The following is a 13,398-nucleotide window of genomic DNA, read 5'->3' on the forward strand; positions in this document are numbered from 1 at the left end:
GAGAACGTGCAAACTCCACACGGGCAGCACCCAAGGTCGGGATCGAACCTGGGTCTCTGGGGCCGTGAGGCAGCGGCTCTACCAGCTGTGCCACTGTGCCCGCTCCACCGAGAAGCGAGAACTGAGACTGAGCCGGGTTGAGTCAAGCTGCCTGTTCCAAAGGGAACTGCCGGCATTCCATGCCTTGCAGGTGGGGATATCCCAGGTTATTCCACCCTGCCACTAGTCTGGGAGGAGCAGACATCTCGCTCCGTCGCCAGAGGCCGTGGCAGTGCCTGGTTGTACTCCGGGGAGATGTCCTTTGTTGGTCAACACTAGTTGGGAGTTGCTACAGGAACAGCAGCCCCACTCTGGTTTTACACCTCAGCCCTGTGCTGACATTCCCCGCTGGATCACTGGACAACCATCAGATTACTATTGGTATTGGTATTGGTTTATTATTGTCACTTGTACCAAGGTACAGTGAAAATCTTGTCTGGCATACCAATCATACAGGTCAATTCATTACACAGAGCAGTTACATTGAGTTAGTACAGAGTGCATTGAGGTAGTACAGGTAAAAACAATAACAGTACAGAGTAAAGTGTCACAGCTACAGAGAAAGTGCAGTGCAATAAGGTGCAAGGTCACAGGTAGATCCTGAGGTCATAGTCCATCTCATCCTATAAGGGAACCACTCAATAATCTTATCACTGTGGGGTAGAAGCTGTTGAGTCTGGTGGTACGTGCCCTCAGGCTCCTGTACCTTCTACCTGATGGAAGAGGAGAGAAGAGAGAATGACCCTGGTGGGTGGGGTCTTTGATTATGCTGGCTGCTTCACCAAGAGAGCGAGAGGTAAAGACATGGAGGGGAGGCTGGTTTCCTTGACGCGCTGGGCTGTATCCACAACTCCCTGCAGTTTCTTGCGGTCCTGGGCAGAGCAGTTGCCGTACCAAGCCATGATACATCCAGATAGGATGCTTTCCATGGTGCATCGATAAAAGTTGGTGAGATTCTGCCCTCGCTCCATAGCCAAGGATGCTGAGGTCAATTGGAGGCTGCTGCCACCCACGCTTGGACTGGCCAAGCCACAGCCAATTCAGGGGATCCCCCCCCCCCCATCAACTCAAATACAAGGAGGAGGAGGCCACTCGCCCCCTCAGACCTGTCCTGTCATTCAATATGATCATGGCTGATCTAACCCAGGCCTCAGACACTCTAATCCACTCAGACAATACCCAAGATCAGGATTGAACCCGGGTCTCTGACATTGTGAGGCAGCGGTTCTAGCTGCTGTAAAACTGTATCACATAAAAAAAAGATAGATTTATCTACCTGCTCTTTAAATACGTCCAGTGATCTAGCCAGAATCATCGAGGTAGAGAGTTCCAGAGATTCACTACCCTCTGCGAGAAGGAGCTGCTATAAACCTCAGTTTTAAAGGCGGATTCAGTGGGGTTTAGTGCTAGACATGCTTCAGTGTTGGCACTCATGTGGGATACCCTGTAGGATGGTGAAAGGTGCTATTGAAATGCAGGGCTCTCCAGGAAAAATGAATGACTTGGACCATGAAGGTAACCAAGAGCTTGGTTAAAGAGCAGGTTATAAAGGACGAGGGAGCCAGAGCAGGTTGTAAAGGACGAGGGAGCCAGAGTAGGTTATAAAGGATGAGGGAGTCAGAGAGGTTTGTGGTGTGAGTTCAAGAGGCTGGATATGGGAGCTGAAACCCTGCCACTGACAGCTGAGTGATTAAAACCAGGGACGTACAACAGCAGGAATCAAAAAGAGCACCAATATTTTGGAGGGTGAGCGGGTGCTGAGGGGGATGTGAAGGGGTGAAGTCATGGGGAACAGGGTGGGCACTTCCCTTCCACTCAGCCACTCCTGTCACAACGGTGGACAGGCCAGGCGGCTGACAAAATTCCAGCAGGCTCATTGACAAGAACACATTCCTGAGGATCACTTACACTGGGCCTGACAATGTCTGATTCCATCACACATAATGTACAGAGATTTCAATTCCTAACAAAAGCCTAGTATACTCCTCTTTACAAGTCAACAGAATTTCCTAGGGCCATGAGCTCACTGGAATTGAAATGTGCTCAGAGTGCAGCTTAAATCCAGGCGTGATAAATGTGATTACCCGGATCCTTACTGTACGGTCGGCTGTGTGAAATCAGCCCACCCTGAACAATAGAAAATGAGATTTGTTTCCCTGAGCAGCATGTGTTTAACATAAGGCGTGCTCACATTAATTCCCTTCCCTGGTATGGTCCATTAGTGTGTTGGTTGTTGTTTAAAGGGACGAAGAGTCTCATTAACACCTCTCTGGCCTGGGAGGCATTAATAATCTTTACTGTTCGGACTGCTACTCTCTAACCTTTCTATCAGTCTCCTCTGTCACTATTATCCCAGGTCATCATTCCAGACTTTCCTCTCTTGTCCTGTTAAGTCCCAAATCCCGGTTAGTACTGTAGTGCTGCTGGATATGGATCCTTTAGGATTGTCCCCTCCACCCCATAATGCAGTTAGAGATGGTTCTGATAGGGAATTACTCCTGGACTCCTGGGCTCTATTTATCCCACATTACCAGTTCTGATGATGCATTGTAAGAGAAGGTATTGAATTAATGGCAAAATGAACGCATAGCAGCTTCAAATTCCTGAGCATCAACATCTCGGAGGATCTATCCTGGGCCCAAGACATTGACGCAATCATGAAGAAGGCATGCCAGTGGCTCTACTTTGTTGGGAGTTTGAGGAGATTTGGTACGTCACCAAAGACTCTTGCAAATTTCTATAGATGTTCGGTGGAGAGCATTCTGACTGGTTGCATCACTGCCTGGTATGGAGGCTCCAATGGGCAGGATCACAAGAGGCTGCAGAGGGTTGTAGACTCAGCCAGCTCCATCAGGGGCACAACCCTCCCCACCATCGAGGACATCTTCAAGAGGCGGTGCCCTCACCATCTGGGATATTCTCTCTTCTCGTTACTACCATCGGGGAGGAGGTACAGGAGCCTGAAGACCCACACTCAATGATTCAAGAACAGCTTCTTCCCCTCCGCCATCAGATTTCTGAACGGTCCATGAACCCATGAACACAACCTTGTTATTCCTTTTTTCGCACTACTTATTTATTTTTGTAATATTAGGGAAGTTGAAATCACCCATGATAACAACCCTGTTATTTTTGCACCTCTCCAAAACCTGCCTCCCGATCTGCTCCTTAGTGTCTCTGCTGCTACTGGGGTGTCTGTAGAATACTCCCAATAGAGTGATCGCTCCCTTCCTGTTTCTGACTTCCACCCGCACTGATTCAGTGGACGATCCCTCCAGGACATCCTTTCTACAGCTGTGACACTGTCCCTGATCAGCAAAGCCCCTCCCCCACCTCTTTTACCTCCACCCCTGTCCCTTTTGAAACACCTAAATCATGAAATATCCAGCAGCCATTCCAGCCCTTGTGACAGCCAAGTCTCTGTAATGGCCACAACGTTGTAGTTCCATGTACTTAACCATGCTCTAGGTTCATCACCCTTGTTCCTGATACTTTTTGCATTAAAGTAGACACACTTCAGCTCATCCAACTAAACGCAATGTTACCCTTTCAACTGCCTATCCTTCCTCACAGTCTTTCTACACTCTGCATCTACTTGTACACTAAATGCACCAACCTCTGACCCATCACTCAGGTTCCCATCCCTCTGCCAAACTAGCTTAAACCCTCCCCAACAGCTCTAGCAAACCTGCCCGCAAGAATATTGGTCCCCCTCCAATTCAGGTGTAATCCATCCATTTTGTACAGGTCGTACCTTCCACAGAAGAGATCCCAATGATCCACAAATCTGAAACCCTGTCCCCTGCACCAACTCCTCAGCCACGCATTCATCTGCCAGATCATCCTATTCTTACTCTCAATGGCAAGTGGCACAGGCAGCAATCCAGAGATTACTACCCTTGAGGTCCTGCTTTTCAGCTTCCTACCTAGCTCCCTATATTCCCTCTTCAGGACCTCAACTCTTTTCCTACCTATGTCATTGGTACCAATATGTGCCACGAATTCCAATTCAGAGAGGGGGACATGTCCTAATCATGTTCACTGTGTATATTATGAATAAGGTATATTTAAAAAACACAGTTCTGTTGAAGGGCCCCAGATCTGAAATGTTAACTGTTTCTCTTTCTACAGATTCAGCCTAACTTGCAGAGTGTTTTGTTTTAGCTTTTTTTGGTTTTATTTCAAACATTACTAAAAATCAGATGACCTCATCAATGTCACATTGCTGTTTGTGGGAGCTTGCTGTGCGCAAATTTGCAGTGTTTCCTTCATTACGACAGCACCCACGCCTCAAGCAGGGCTGCATTGCAAAGTGCTTAGGAAGGGCTGCCAGATGCTGTATAGACACAGGCTTCATTTTCAGTTCAGTCACACACAGGAGGGCATCCACCCATTGAACTCATTTCCCAAGACCTGGTAATTCCTTTTCAATGAAATAAGACTTCTGACATATTTTAATATTTAGTGCCTGGCCGGAGGAAAGGATCTTGTTTTTGTACTCTTTTATTTTGTTTCTCTTCTGTTTGTCTGTGAAGGCTTCAAGCTCTCTGCAGGGATACATTTCCAGTAGGGATATGCCCACTGGCTGCTAAGATACTGTTATATTTCACCAACAATGAATATTTTACTGCAAGAGCAAGGGAATGGCCATGGAGTGGGCAGGTAATGAACCTTTTTATAATCCTCTGAGACTCTTTTATAACAGGACAGGAATATAATTGGAAACCACACTCCCCCAAGCACAGAGACAGGCCCTTCAGCCCACAAGTCCCTGCTGACTACCCAGCACCCATTTACATTAATCCCAGTTTTTATTCTCCTAATGTTCCCATGAACTACCCCAGATTCTACCACTCAACTACAGCTCCAATTTACAGCGACCTATTTTGGGATGCGGGAGGAAACTGGAGCACCCGGAGGAAACTCACACAGTCACGGGGGAGAACATGTAAACTCCATACAGACAGCATCGAAGGTCAGGAATGAACCTGGGTCTCTGGAGCTATGGGTCAACAACTCTACCTGCTGTGCTACTGAGCCACTCTATCTCCTTATCTAAAAAAATAAGATACTCAAAAAGAGGGAGTGCAGTGAAGATTCACCTGATTGGTTCCAGGGTGGTGCGTTGGCCGAACTGGATGCACGGAGAATGTTTCCCCTGGCTGAGGAGTCTAGGAACGGGGGTCACAGTCACAGAATAAGGACTAGACCAATGAGGACTGTGATGAACAACTTTGTCATGCAATGGGTGGTGAATATTGGGTTTTCAGCAGTCACATGAAGGCCAGTCCGGGTGAGCACGGCTGATGTCCCTTCCCTGAGGGACATCAGTGAACCAGAGACACGAGAGACTGCAGATGCCGGAATCTGGAGCAACACACAAAATGCTGGAGGGACTCAGCGGGTCGGGCAGCATCTATGGAGGGAAATGAACAGTCGACGTTTCAGGTCAAGACCCTTCATCTGGACAGAAACGTCGACTGTCTCAACCCGAATGTCCATTTCCCCCCACGGATGCTGCGTGACCCACTGTGTTCCTTCAGCGCTTTGTGTGTTGCATTAGTGAACCTGATGGGTTTTTCTACCAGTCCAATAGTTTTGTGCACGATGTTGCTAACTGTTCTGGAAGATGCTACACTTATTTAATTACTGAGTTTAAATTCCCCCACAGCTATGGTGTGCTTGAGATCAGTATCGCTGGATCAATCGCCCACAGCTCTGGCTGGTGGCCCAGTAACATGCACTCCACTGTTATACCTTGTACCAAGGCACTGGAGTGGGTTGGAGGATGGATGGTACCTGATCTTTGGGCTCTTGAGTTCATTGGGAATGGCAGATCCAGAGCAAATACAATCGAGGATTTCGAAATATTAACCAGGCTATGGAAGGGAACATCACAACTGTGGGTCACATGCAGAGTTTGCTTATAGAAGTGGGCATCAACAGTGTTGTAGAGGGTGGACCATAAGAGGTGGGGTAAAAGGTCAGGTTGGAGCTTGCAGGTGATACGGAGTAGTTGGAGTGACTGGTAGAGATGGAAGGTGTTATAAGCTGCAATGCAGAAACACTTGTGAATATTATCTTGTGTCTTCCAAAGGCCTGCTAGATTGCGAGAGAGCTCTGTAATGTCCCCATCTGTGGCTTAGTTCACTTAATGCTTTACGAGACGTGTTAAGCTTAGCCATGGGAATGTGAAGGGAGTCCCCCATTTGGAATCCAACAGTGCTGCTGTTAAAATAGCAATTAAATTTTACAGGCTGTCTCAGTAACTCTGTGTAACATCAGCTGCTGCATGTACTCCAGCAGTGTGGCTAAATCCTGCCTCGCTGCTCACACAGGTTGGCGTTTCTAGTGGAAAACACTTCAATTTTTGGCTCAAATTCAGAAACGCAAGTGTAATAGCATGTTTTTCATTTATCCAAAAGTGCTACTGGGAGTTTGTACTCAGAGGAACAGATATTGGGCAGCACAGTGGCGCAGCTAACAGAGCCGCTGTCACAGCGCCAGAGACCTGGGTTCAATCCTGACCTCGGTGCTGTCTGTGTGGAGTTTGCTTGTTCTCCCTGTGACCCTGAGTGCTCCAGTTTCCTCCCACATCCCAAAGACATGTAGGTTGGCAGGTTAATTGCCCCTAGTGTCTAGGTGAGTGGTAGAATCTGGGGGAATTGATGGGAATGTGGGGAAGAAGAAAAAAAAATTGGGATCAATGTAGGATTAGTGTAAATGGTCAATGTGGACTCAATAGGCCAAGGGGCCTTTTCCTGGGCTGTATCTTTCAATGACTATGACATTCAGACCACTGAGTTTCAATCAGGTCTCCTCTATGTCTGCCATAGCTGCAGTTCCTGGAGAGTTTCTTGAGAGCAAAAAATGGGTAACATTTTGATCATCCCTCCCACAACCCTTCACCCCCCCACCCCATCCCCATACATCCCCTCCACTCAATCCCTATACCACTTCAGGGCCTTGTATCCCCTCAGGAATAAATTCCATTCGATTAGATCATGACAGATCTGCTTCTTAACACCATTTGCACAGAGGGGTTCTGTAAACTTTAACTGCCTCGCCTAACAAAAATCTATTCATCAGCATAAAGAATGTTACCATTATTAAGTTTTTTAAAATAAAAAAAAAGATTAGTTTGTGAGTGGGGAAGAGAGCTCTGGGTTGAAGGGAAGTTTCAACTGGTTTGGTAGGTGCATAAATGGCAAATGGATTCCAATCTGGGGAATTCTGAGGGAATGTATTTGGAGAGGGCACGCAAGACAGGTTGGGTCCTTAGAGCAATGGCAGCACTTTAGATGCACGCAAGACAGGTTGGGTCCTTAGAGCAATGGCAGCACTTTAGAATGCCTGTCCACGGATTTCTGGGGCAGCTGGATAGGGTGACTAAGAAGGCATGTGGGTGAGATAATCATAGGATTACGTTGGATGTACACCATGGAAACAGGCCACTTGGCCCAACCTGTCCTTGCTGGGACATGTCCACTTGAGCTTTCCCCCTGGTGTGTTGAAAGGGAGTGTGGGATCGGGACACTGGTGAGCCACATGCCAAAAACCATTGGGATTTTGGGATGATGGCATGTGGGGATTACAGGAGTTTTACTTTATTTCCAATGGCAGAGAGCTCAGTAACCAGGAGCAAAGGTAGAAGGATCAAAATGTTCGTTCACTGAGAGGGTGGGCAGAGGAGTTTGGAGCTTGCTGCTTGAAAGATAAGTGGAGGCAGAAGCCCTCACCACTGTAAATGTGCGTGGATGAGTGCCTGAGGGCCTGTGACCTGCAGAGCTGTGGATCCAGAGTTGGGAACTGGGATTAAGCTGAAGCATTCTTGGGTGGCATGAACACCATGGGCCAAATTGTGACCTTCTACATTTCCATGCAGTGCACCACTGCTGAGCTGTGCAGGGGGCTTCGGACATAGTTCCAGTCCCTCTCTATCTGGGCAGCCCTTTCTCGAGAGCACTTTCCCGAATTGAGCCTGGTTGAGTGGCTACCACAGGGAAAGGTCCTGCGGTCTTTCAGATGCTTTCCACAAGAGATGGCTGCTTGCCTATTGAGCAGGAGGTGGTCACCGTTACCAGCAGGTCTTTGGGAAGTTTTCCTGAGTCAGCCAGTGAACAAAATAAGATGGGTTCAGCATAGTGCACACCAGTCAAAATCACCAATGAGTGATTGGTTCACAACATTGATCAATTCAGCAGAGTGATGGGTTGGGTGGACTGACGGATAGAAAGAAGTGATGGATTCGGCAGTGATGGGTTTACTGGAGCAATGGCTTCACATTACAGATTGGTTTAATGGAGTTCAAAGCAAACCAGCAAACCTAAAGCTCCATCACACCTCAGATTTAACCATCTTATCACTGCCATCAATCCGTCACTCCCAGACCCCACCTCCCCACAGATCTTATCAATGCAACATTAGGGCAGTGACCAGATCTCAAAAGTACTTCATACTGTCCCACCAATGCTTTGTGAGGACCCAAGGTTGTAGGAGACTCTTTATAACTGCTAATCCTTCGTCTTATCATACCAGTGAAACTATCATTGCTGTCTGTCAGTCCACCGAACCCATCACAGCTTAATCGAACAATGTCGTGAACCCATCACTCTGTTAAACCAATCGCTAATGTGAAGCCATTGCTCCAGTAAACCCATCACTCTGCCGAATCCATCACTTCTTTCTATCCGCCAGTCCACCCAACCCACCACTCCGCTGAATTGATCAAGGTTGTGAACCAATCGCTCAGTTAAACCAATCACCGGTTAAACCAATTACTCGGTTAAGCCAATCACCAGTTAAACCAATCACTCCATTAAAGCAATCGCCCATCTGAACCCATTGCTTCACTGAGTATCGACACTCCTTTACATCCATGCGTCCAATGAACCAAACAGTCAATTGAATCAATCCCTCCATTAAACCCATCAGTCCACTGAATTGATCACTTCGTTCAATCAGTCACTCCACTGATCTCTACACTCCAGTGAATCCATCACTGGGGTGTGTCAGTGTGGTGGTGAAGACACTGGACCAGCACCAAGAACTCTGGATTTGTGGTCCCAAAACAGGGGCTGGAATCCCACCACACAGCAGGGGAATTTAACTTCAAGTAATTAAATAAATCTGGTACATGGTAACGGAAGCAATGGAACGACTGAACTGTGGGAAAGAACTCTCTGGTTCACTACTGTCCTTCAGAGAAGGAGATCTGCTATGCTTCCCCAGACTGGCCTGTATACAACTACAGCCCACCAGTGTGACTAGTTCTTAATGACCTCTGTGGTTCAGGGGCAATAAGGGATTTTCAATAAATGCCCCCTGATCTCCACATCCCATGAACAAAAAAACTCCACTGAACCCACCATTCCAGTAAATCTGTGAACCAATTTCACCATTGAAGCCATTGCGCTAAGGATCCATTACTTGAGTGATTCTCAGCCCATGACTCCACTGAAGCTGCTACTCAACCGAATTCATCACTGCAGTAAATCATCTCTCTACTGAATCCAACACATCACTAAATCTTTTCCAGTGAGGCCAACACTCTCTTGGACTGATCAGTCTATTGAATCCATCACTCAATCCAATTAATGACTCTATCACTCCATTACATCTACCTGTCCATCAAATCCAACACTGCAGTTAACCCACCACACTGTTGAATCCATCACATCCATTAAATCTAAGATCCCATTGATGCATTTGTTGATCAAATTCACCTCTCTGTTGAATTCCCCACTGCATTAAACCCAATACTCTCTCAAATCCAGCACTTCATCAGGACCGGTGCTCTAGGAGATCCCTCAGTGCAGGAAGTCGGGCTCCCCATGATGTCCATTACCACTCATTATATCCTTCAAACACGTTCCACCAGCTCATCACACCAGTGAATCCATCAGTCCAGATAATCCATCTCTCCACTCAATCCATCATGTCAACAATTCCCCACGCCAGTAAATCTGTCACTCTACTGAATCATTCACTTCTTCGAGTCTGTCACCCCAGCAGATCCAGCACAACTCCAGTGAACTCGTCACTCCTTTGTCTCTGTTACTCTGTTGAATCCACCGGTGTATTAAATCCACCGAATCCCAGTCCATTCAATCCACAAAGTCCATGACTTCACAGAACCCAACACTTCATTACATCAGACTCTGCTTAGAATCCAAATTGCCATTAAATCCATGACTCCATTATATCCGTCTCCCCTGTAAACCAGCATTCCAGTAAATCCATCACTCGCATCCATCACTCCACTGCATCAATCACTGAATTAAACCCCTATCCCTTGGTGTTTATGCTGAGCTGTGCTGGTGCCAGCTTTTGTTCCCAACAGCGCCAGGTTGGTCTGAGGTGGAGGGGCCAGGTAAGGCCTACATCCTGGTACTCCCGCTTGGGGTTAGGCACAGGGATAAAAAAACACATTATGGAGGCAGTGGCTGTGAAATCGACCGCAGCGTGTAATGGCTTCAGGAGTCAATGACTCACATGGTGAAGGTCATATGGATGTCACCGGTATGGAGAGTGAAGCACTCAAGACCAGGACAAAGAACAACAATGGACCTATGGCCAATGCATGAAATTGGAAAGTTAGCTCAGGTCACAGTTGAGATGATGCTTGACAGACTTGGGTATCAGGGAGAATACACAGAAGTGATGCATCTGAGGGAGTGATGCATTTAATGGAGCGATGCATTCAATGGAGTGATGCATTGAATGCAGTGGTGGACACTAGGAAGAAATGGGTTCAATGATGTGATAAATTTATTGGAGAGATTGATTTAATAGAACGCATTTGAAGGATGAACAGCTCAGAGTAATATTTTGCTGTGAGTAGTGAGATGAATCAAGCAATGGATTTAATGGGGCTTTGGATTAATTGGGTTGGATTCAGAGGAACAACAATATCCTGGCATCCCTTCCTGCAGTGACTTGCTTACAGTCTCTGCCCTCGTGATCCAAGGTCACTGACTTGAACGCTGGCTGCTTCTCTCTCCATAGATGCTGCCTGACCTGCTGTGCATTTCCAACACTCTTTGCTTTTATTTTTACCTCTGCCCTTATCTCTCCGTGTGGTAATAAAGGAGCATGCTGGCAATAATGCCTCAGGGATAAAATCACAGTGCACATACTCGTCATCCTGCTGTAAACCCTGCTTGGATGTACTCCTGGAGTTTCCATCCACCTGCATACCCAAGTCAAACTGTTTTTTATCCAATATTTTCATCACCAATAAATAAATGTGCTCAAAATATAAATGAAAATGAAAAACAAAGTACATATTAATGTTTTTCTCAGGTTTGTCCAAAAGACGAATTTTTTTACTCCCGAGACTCCAGAACAAGTCAGAAAAGCTGACAATTATGGGCACACAAGTTCAAATCCCACAAAGGCATCTCGGATATTTAAATTCAGTTAATTAAATAAAGAGTCCAGACTCGGGAACAGTGAAATGACTGGGCTGTTGCCAATGCACAGAGCCAAAGGGTTAATTTGGAATTTTCTTCTTTCTTGGATGTTGCTTGAGTGTTTGTCAACGCTCTTGCACAGAAAAAATTTTAGGTCTTAATCCTTATCAGAAGGGCTTGATAGCAATAATCCATGATTTAATTATGAAAATACATCCAGAATCACTGGACAAAATTAAGAATGAATGGGAAAGTGAACTCCAGACATCTTTACCTACAGAGACTTGGAAGAAAATTCTTCATTTAGTTAATACATCTTCAATGTGTGCCAGACATTCTTTGACACAGTTTAAGGTAGTTCACAGGACCCATATGTCAAAAGATAAGCCAGCCCGTTTTTATCAACATATAAATCCTATATGTGACAGATGTAAATCGAATGTGGCTTCTCTGACACATATGTTTTGGTCCTGTCCTCTTCTGGAAAAATATTGGAAAGACATTTTTAACATTATCTCAACTGTATTGAATATTGATTTACAACCTCACCCTATCACTGCAATATTTGGATTACCAAGGATAGAGTCTGGCCACTTATCTGCTTCCGCTAACCGTTACATTAATGGCCAAACGATCCATTTTGCTTAAATGGAAGGATCCAATACCCCCTACTACTTTTCAATGGTTCTCTCAAACTATATCATGTTTAAACTTGGAAAAAATTAAGAGTGCTACTGTTGATCCTTCACTTAAATTTGAAGATATTTGGAGTCCATTTATTCAATATTTTCATATGATATAGATCCCTTTCCAATAACTTTTCAATTTAGAGTAACGGAGTTGAAGACATAATATTGCTCTGTTTCTATTGAGAAATTTCAGTCCAGTTTTCTTTTCTTTTCTTTGAAATTTTCTTTTTAGTTTGGTTTGTTATATTATTTACAATTTTTTATTGATTTGGGGAATTTTTTCTTTTCTTTTATATACACAATAAATCTTTTTCTTTCCTTTCTTTTATATTATATTCATCAACTAAGAGATCGTGAGATCTAAAGATTTTTTTATATTTTACTATTCTTTATGATTATCTATGCCATGATTGTTCTCTTAATCTCTTTGTATTACATGTACAATCATCGGTTATATATTAATCTGTATTAATTTGGAAACTAATAAAAAGATTGAAAAAGAAAAAAAAAACTCCTGCTTTGATTTCAATCCCAGCCTGCTCCCCCATTACATTTCGCTGGGCAATTGCTACCCCCTTTATATCCCCTAAGACTTAAAACAAAATCCAATGAACATCCAGGAACCTCTGGTGAATACCTGGAGGTATTAAAACCCTCGGGAATAGTTTGACTTTGGTCTTTCAATCGAAAGCAAAGCACCTCCCCATTCTTCAAACTGCTTCTGTAGACAAAGCACCCCAAGTTCAATCCCGATTTTGTGAAGGCAAATTGGCGACTGGAGTTAAGTTGCTGGGCTTGTGTCCAGAGGCAAAGACTAATGATCAGGAGGCACAAGTTTGCATCCCCCAAGGGCATTTGGGATATTTCAATTCAGTTTTATACAAAATAAAATCCAGTCTCACGGGATGGTGATTACAAATGATTGGACTATTGCCAACACCCATCTGGTTAGCTGGGGAAGGAAGTCTTTGTTTGGCTTGGGTTGTGTGTGACCACAGACTCACAGCAGTGCTGCTAGAGAAACAAAGGACTACAGATGCTGGAATCTAGGTGAAAAACACAATGATGCTGGAGGGACACAGCAGGCCAGGCAGCATCCGTGGAGAAAAGCAGGCAATCAATGTTTCGGGTCAGGACCCTTCTTCAGGTTCCTCCAGCATCATAGTGTTTTTCACTGGACCACTGAACTTCCTAGACCACTGAATGCACAAACCAGCACACAACAGTGGATGCACCCTTAACCTTCCAGGATGGTC

The 13,398-nt window shown here is 45.4% G+C and overlaps 1 protein-coding gene across 1 annotated transcript in view; it reads right to left on the reverse strand.

The window, feature by feature from the left end:
* Window positions 1-13,398, reverse strand: part of kif26ba (kinesin family member 26Ba) — a 300,195-nt gene that overhangs the window by 21,000 nt on the left and 265,797 nt on the right. The gene's annotated exons all lie outside the window — the stretch shown is intronic.

Source organism: Pristis pectinata, chromosome 3 (genome assembly GCF_009764475.1).
Source record: "Pristis pectinata isolate sPriPec2 chromosome 3, sPriPec2.1.pri, whole genome shotgun sequence".
NCBI lineage: Eukaryota > Metazoa > Chordata > Chondrichthyes > Rhinopristiformes > Pristidae > Pristis > Pristis pectinata.